The sequence below is a fragment of the Poecilia reticulata genome, linkage group LG15, assembly GCF_000633615.1.
Source record: "Poecilia reticulata strain Guanapo linkage group LG15, Guppy_female_1.0+MT, whole genome shotgun sequence".
NCBI lineage: Eukaryota > Metazoa > Chordata > Actinopteri > Cyprinodontiformes > Poeciliidae > Poecilia > Poecilia reticulata.
In genome coordinates, this window is record NC_024345.1 from 5,554,133 (window position 1) to 5,562,008 (window position 7,876).

The window sequence follows — 7,876 nt, forward strand, 5'->3', positions numbered from 1 at the left end:
AGCTGGGCAGGCCGCTGCAGGCTGCGTGTGTCAACAATGGTAGGTATATCATTAATGGTAAAGAAACAAGACAAATCAAATGTGGTAGATAGACATTCAGTGCAATCACATTTAAATCAGTATTACCTACACGTCCAAATTTACACAGATGCATCAAAAATAGCMGGAAAAATAGGAATAGCATTTGCAATCCCAGAATTCAATTTGAAAATAGGGAAGAGAATTACGGATGAGTTATCAATTTATACAGGAGAAATATTAGCTATACATTACAATGGATAGAGGACGTAAAACCACTGCAAGCAATAATTTGCTCCGACTCAAACTCGGCTTTGATAAGCATAAAATATAACAATAAGGATTGTAGGATGGACATCTTATTAGAAATATATCATAGTCTATTTAGAATACAAAATATGGGGTTAGTAGTTGTTTTGTATGGGTTCCAGCACATATAGGGGGTAATAAGTAACGAGACGCTGATAAAACGGCAAAGAAGGCAAAACATAATCCTATTAGTTTTACAGTTAGGACAAGTAAATCTGAAGGGAAAAGTAAAGTCAATGAGGAGCTGATGAAAATATGGCGGAGAAGGTGGGAAGAATGTTTAACAGGAAGATGGTTTTATAAAATTCAGAAGTTTGTAAGAAGGAAAAGAAAAGAAAGGGAAGAAGAAACAGGAAAGAATAACAAGGTTAAGGTTTGGACATACAGGACTTAATTATTCACTTTTTAAAATACAGAAGCATAAAACTGGAAAGTGTGATCATTGTGAGAGGTTTTAAACAATAGAGCATATTATTTTAGTGTTATAAATATGAAGATGAGAGAAGAAGCATGTTGAGAGAGTGAAGGTATTAAAGAAAAGTTTAATTTATCAGATTTTTTGAGGAGGGATTTGGGGAGTAGACATATTCAAAGAATTATTCAGTTTCTTAAAAAAACAAAGATATTTCATAGAATCTGAGTAGAATAAGATGGTTGTGAATGTGCAAAGAATAATGAAGAGAGATATTCAAGTTATATAAAAGTAAAGTTATATTAGTAGGTGTGTGTGAGAGTCAGAAATATTATAGGGATTAGTTATGAAGTATATAGATCATCACGAGCCACACTCCATACCAGTAAGTGGCGGTAATGCTACTGAAAGTTTGTTGCCAACCGCCAATAAAAACCAAGAAGAAGAAGGTGTGTGTGTGTGTGTGTGTGTGTGTGTGTGTATGTGTGTGTGTGTGTGTCTTTGTTTCTCCCACTGTTGCTACATGTCGGCTTGTGTGTTTGATCGACTCGTCTGAGATCGTAAGTGGCAGTTTTTGCTATCCGTGGCTGAGATCCTGGTTGGTTTCTGGGTGTTGCGCCTGTCGTGCGTCTTCTTGCCGCTCCGCTCCGCCCACGCGGCAAAATACGCGCGTGCTCGTGCTGAGCACTGAGAAAACACGCGCGTAGGGAACTACGGACACCGTGAAAGCTCAAACATGTTTCTGCAAAGTTGGCACTTTCTTCACGTTTTAGCGGGAAACTAATAATAACAACAACAACAATAATAATAAATAATAGTGATGATAAATACATATATGTCACATATATTATAATTATTATAAATGTATATATGTTTAAATATATATATAAGGGGAACAGTATCTGATGGGTAATATCAAGCATTAAAATACATTGCCCTGTTTTTATTTCATATGTATATATAACTAAACATATATATACTGTACATTTATAATAATTATAATATATATGTGACATATATTTATTTATCATCACTATTATTTATTATTATTGTTGTTATTATTAGTGAGAATGTGTAATATTTCAGATGGTGATATAAATAAAAAGTAACTTTGTAAAGGAGAGGACAAGCCGTTTTTATTTTTTGCCAAGTGTGCAATAAACTGCTGCTCTTTACGGTGAATAAATTGGGATGGGTTCAGGATCAGTGGCTTATAGTGAGGTGATACCATCAGTGGTGCAAATTTGAGGCTGGTTTATTTGACCAGAGCTGACCAGGTCTGCATTATTGAAGAATCCTCTGGGTGGAAATTGCAGTCGGCTAAATGGATTTTTCCTGGCACTGCTGTGCCTCACAGCCTCCGTGCTCGTCTGTGTGCGTCTCTCTTGCATCGCTGTCCGGCCTTATTAACCTGTTACTAGGCTATGTAACAGTAATGAGTGTTAATCTGTCTGCAGAACCCTGTGATTGTTCTAGGAACATGTGGACATTTTGATAATTAACATCAAAGCATGTTTGTGCTTTGTTACCTTGAACATCTGCTTCTCCTGCTTTATCCTCACTGTGTAACTTTGTCAGGATATCAACAATGTATTCATTAAAAACAGACTTGAAAATTACAATACAAAAAACTAATTTCATTTGTTACAGCATCATATTGAAAACATATTGCAAGTTAACAGTGTGGTATGATATGTAAAGTTGTCATGTTTTAATTTCAATGTACTTTATTCTAGATTTCAGACAATGCTCTAAGTGATGTGAGGGTGGAAAACTAACTTTAAATCTCAATTAAATCTATTTATTTATTAATTTACTTTACAAAAAAGTTATTTTATTTCAATCATACATCCATTCCAATTAATTCTAGTTATCTACCAGTGCATTGAGTTCAGCTCCTTATTTAAATTATTTTTAAAGTTTCCAGTCTAAGGACCGATTGCATGGAGTCAAACACATCACCATGTAGCTTCTAAAAAGATTTCACTGATACAAATTAGGAAAACTGTTTTACACACATCCTTCATAGGGATTCCGTAGCTGCTGTAATTTAGAAACATAAAATGATAATTTTATGTTTGAATTTACAATGAAAGTCCCAAGATTCCATTTCTGTCTGAAACTAGAAATAATAATTTTGACTCCCTCTCTTAGCCTTGATAATTGTAAAAATGTACATTTTACAGGGACATAGAAGACAATTTAAATACATTTTAATCTTTAGAGCAGTGGTCCCAAAACTACGGCCCGCGGGCCGGATCCGGCCCGCCTCCACATTTGGTCTTTTTGGTTTTGTAAATAATACTGGGATCATTATGAGAATCTGAGGTATAGATATTAGGATCCAATAGATGGCAGTAGTGCAACAATAATGGATGCAAGCTGCTGTTGAAATCTAAAGAAGAAGAAGAAGAAGGCGCCCATTTTCATTTAGCACATGCTAGTAGCAACACGAAGGATCAGCACTTTTACTGTTACCGTTCAGAAACTACCGTAATCAATTCAGTTAAATCTAAACTTGGCAACTTTTTCTTTTTCAACGTAATAAATGTGATATTCAGTTGACCTGTTATGACTCAGATTTTGGGTGTCCGCCCCTCTGCTGCTGCTGCATCGCTGTGGAAAACCTGGCGCGGAAGAGATATCTGAGGCTTATATATGTATGTTTACTGTTTTTTTGTTTCTTTTAAACTTTGGGGGTGGTTGCGGCTTTTAGTGTGGAAAATATGGTATTTATTTCATAAATAGTATTATTATTTATTTCCTGGATTTTTTCTGTGAAGAACCCAGAGAGGGTTATGTGATTGTGCTTTCTGGAAAACAATTTTTTTACATTTAGGCTCTCCTGCAATCGTCTCACTTTTTCTGTTCCAAACTGACTCCGGCCCCCAGCAGAGAAGGGAAAGGTCATGTGGTTTTCCACAGAAAAAAGTTTGGGGACCCCTGCTGCAGAGCAAAGTAAAATAAACAGTTGAATTTCATGTCTGAAAATAAAATGCAACAGGAAAAGTGTACATCTTATTCTGCTTAATCGTCAAAACTGAATTATGTGTAGCCAGTTTTTCAACTGCAGATAAAGACAAAAAAGTTTCAAACATCTCAGTTTAAGGTGAGGTTCTCATCAATGTGTTTTTATTATTAAAGTTTTTTTCATAATTTGAAATAATCATGTTTTTGTCTGTCTCTTATATGCAGAAAACATCTTATGGAAGCTTCCTCTTCATTATTCATCCTTGCCAATAGATGTTCATAAGATGGAACTTCTCCCAGAATATCGATGTCTTTTAGACAATGGGTTGCCCCAAACTTCAGTTTTTCCTGTTAAAACTGGAGGCAAACATGACATGGTGAAGGGGAGCAATTTACAAACTACTGGTTCATTTTTAATGGTATTATACACCTGAAAGAGTAAAGCATAAGTTAAAGAAGAGGAACTCTAACTGGATGAATTTAAGTGCCAGTGGCCAACCATCTAAAGCTGTGGTGTCAAACTCCAGTCCTCCAGGGCCACCGTCCTGCATTTCTTAGATGTGGCGCTGGTCCAACACACCGGAATCAGACACGTTCTCCAGAGTCCTGCTAATGACCTGATTATTTGATTCAGGTGCGTTGCAGCAGAGGCACATCTAAACGTTGGCGGGGCCTGGAGTTCGACAGCTGTGATCTAAAGCAACAAGCAGTGCAGACAACAGGTGAAGATGAAACGTACGGATCGGGTGGTAATTGGGATTTGTGACAAAAGCACGGCTGTGGAAAAGAAACATTTAGATGACGGCAGTCAGACCTGCTGGGATGTTTGGGAAGTCACACAGAACAGGTATGGATAAACTACAAGGCTGGATGTTGGATAAATGTTATATTATCTTTTTCTACTTATTAGTTTTCATTCTAAATAATGTAGTTATCTATAAAAGTATCTCTTCTGTTTATGAATAGTGTGTGGATTTAGTAGAAACTTGTGTCACATATTTGTTTCATGTGGTTGTAAAACCACCCCCGCTCCAGGACGCCAGCAGACAGAGTNTTTTTCTACTTATTAGTTTTCATTCTAAATAATGTAGTTATCTATAAAAGTATCTCTTCTGTTTATGAATAGTGTGTGGATTTAGTAGAAACTTGTGTCACATATTTGWTTCATGTGGTTGTAAAACCACCCCCGCTCCAGGACGCCAGCAGACAGAGTAGCTGGTGTCAACAATGCATGCTGACCATTACCTTATAAGGAGAAGAAGGCCAGTTGGGGGCATCTGGAGAARGAAGAGGAATGCATACTGTAAACCAGTTTCAGCCTGTTTGCTCCCCCACCTTTAGAAATCATCTGTAACCAGGGCTTTTCCCCAAATAAAAAGCGGGGAGAGCGGAATGCAAGCCAGAGTTTGTTTGGGGCATGTGACTGGTTGCATCTCCGAACACCTCTCCTCGCAGCGAGTTGAATTCTAATCTCTGTCTCCGTGTTTCTTTTGCAGAGTTATATACTTATGTCAGGGGTTAAACCTGACACTGGAAAAAATAAGAACCAAGATATTTGGCCATAACTCAGAGTAAATAATAATAATATCACAGTTATGAATGTCTATAAATGCCAAGGATTATACATTTTGTCTTTGAGGATAATTAGCTATAAATGAATTTAAGAATTAATTAAATTAATTGACCAACTTCATGTGTTCCACACATCATTTCACAGAGCAAAGACAAAACTTTCTTTTCAGAAAACAATGCATTATTCATATTGAATGAAATGACTGTAGTCATCAGAAATCAACAACCTTTTTGGATAGTTGATTTATCATCTATATGCAATGATCAAGAATTTAATCACTGGAATACCAGGAAGAGTTTCCTAAATGGACCCAAAGAATCTAACATTTGCTGTTTAATTGATCTGATTTCAATGCAGAACACCATAAATAAATAACCATATTAATTTGAGTCAGTGATTCACTGCAGCTCAGTGTAGATGCATGGCAGCTGTGTGCTCATTTAGCTTGGCTGCCTCTAGCTTTAAGACATTTGAAGACATTTTGGAATTACTTTTAGGGCTATTTTATGTTACTTACTAGCTAGCATGAAAGGAAATAAAAAATACTCAAAGAATTTAGGTAAAATTTACCAATGTCATAATCCTTAGTTTGTGTCTACATATTGTGGTTAATTTAGTTGTTCCCTGGTTTTTTTTCTCGTGTGTATTTCAGTTCACCTGCATCTTCTGTTGGATCCTGTGTCTGTAATCAGTTCTAGTGTGTTGTAAACTGTTGGGTTCTGTGAGTACGCTGCTGAGCTGCTGAGCTGCTGAGCTGCTGGTGGCTTTGACCATTAGAACTCAACAGGTCCTTCTGACCCACTGCCGTCTGCCAGATCTCCTTGGAGACTGATGCCAGTTTGGTGGGTCCCCAGACCCACACTGTTCCCCACACTGACCACATGGTGGCCCACCAGCTTGATTTTCTTTTCTTATCTCTTGGACTTAATTTTTCTACTCACCTGGACGTCCACCATTATTTTTCTCACCTCCCAATCACACAACTTGACAGCATAACATATTAAGTTATTTTATATAATTTACTGACATACAAGGAAGTGAAAACACCCATTAAAAAGATTAGTTTAACCGTACCTAATTATTGGTCAATTAAACATTCGCTCGAAGTTGAAGGTTCAGGGGACTGAATGCAATTTGTTCTTCATTAACTTTCTAAACAACCTGCTCATCATTCCTGTGCTACTGCCTGAGATTCCAGTCATCAGTTAAAAAACCAGCTTTGTTTTTATTCCATTTAATTCGTCATGCAACACATGAAGGGAGGGCTGGAAAAGAGACTTTCAAAAGGGCAAAAGTTCCTCTTGTTAAAAAACACGTTTGCTCTCTGAAATCTATTTACAAAGCCTGTCGCAATCTCGCCTGTGAGCTTCGAAGCGTGCATTCTAATGGACGGTCATAAATGGAAAAATTAATAATTGACATCCTGTGTGAAGAAGCTTTAATGAATGTTGGTCTGAGCCAGTAGCCCGTAGGGGAGAGTAAACAATGTATTTATTAAACAAATTGGAACATGATGAGGAATGTTATGCTCGATCAGATTCCTTTTTAGTCTCCCTTTTAATTGTCAAACCAGATCATGCATGGTGTAACACCTGGAGGAAGATGTATGGGAGCTATCTGCATGTGTAATTAAAATCTGTTACATAGATGAATGCATCTGCCCTTTCATCAATCAAGAAAAATAAGCTGGAGGTAAGAAATGTATCTACAGCATTTAAACTACAAATAGATTGATGTCCCAGTGAAGATGAAGAAAAAGTCTAAAAATAAATTCATCTTTTACATCAGCAAACTAAAAACTTTGAAACAGCAAATGACCCAATTTCATATCCCACATAAATCAGTTCAATTCAAAAATACTTTATTGATCCTGAAGGTAAAGAAGAGACAGTATTATGTGCCTCCAAGCACATAGTGTGATATTCTAGTACAATCCAGTAACTGTTACCTTCAAATGCTCTATATGTCAAAAAACGCTATGGATCTCTGTCTCTTTCTGAAACTCCGCCTTCAGGAAGTATTAATTAGTTTGATTTAGTAACCAGGTTGCTGCGTGTTGCAGACTTTCTGCCCAGGTCCCTCTTGAAAATGAGATCTGGATCTCAACAGGGTTCACCTGGTTAAATAAAGGAAGTTACTACATCGCTCCTTTATTAACTCATTATCAACATTTTCACCAATGTTTCACTGAGAAGTAGCTCGTACAACGAGCTCATTTCTGTGTAATATTTCAGGTTGTTGTCTTCCTGGAAAACAAATCTTTTCCAAAGATTTAGTTTTCTTACACATGGAAACCAATTGTCCTCCATTAATAAGCCCGACGGACCCAACGGCGGGTCCAGCTGTCATGTGACCTCGACTCGCTCTGTAAACAAAGACTCCACGTGCCTTTAAAAAAAATTTTTTTTATTATTCGCTAAAAAAAGCTTTAATCTTTCAAAAACTATTCTGCATAAAGGTTTTGCCCAAAATGTTAAGATTTTASAGCTATTTAAAAACAGCTGATGAGATTTAAAGGTCCTCGGGCGATGACGCAACTGCCCGGAAAACCCCCGATCAGCTGATCATCACGGCCATTTTATGGCTTCACGAGA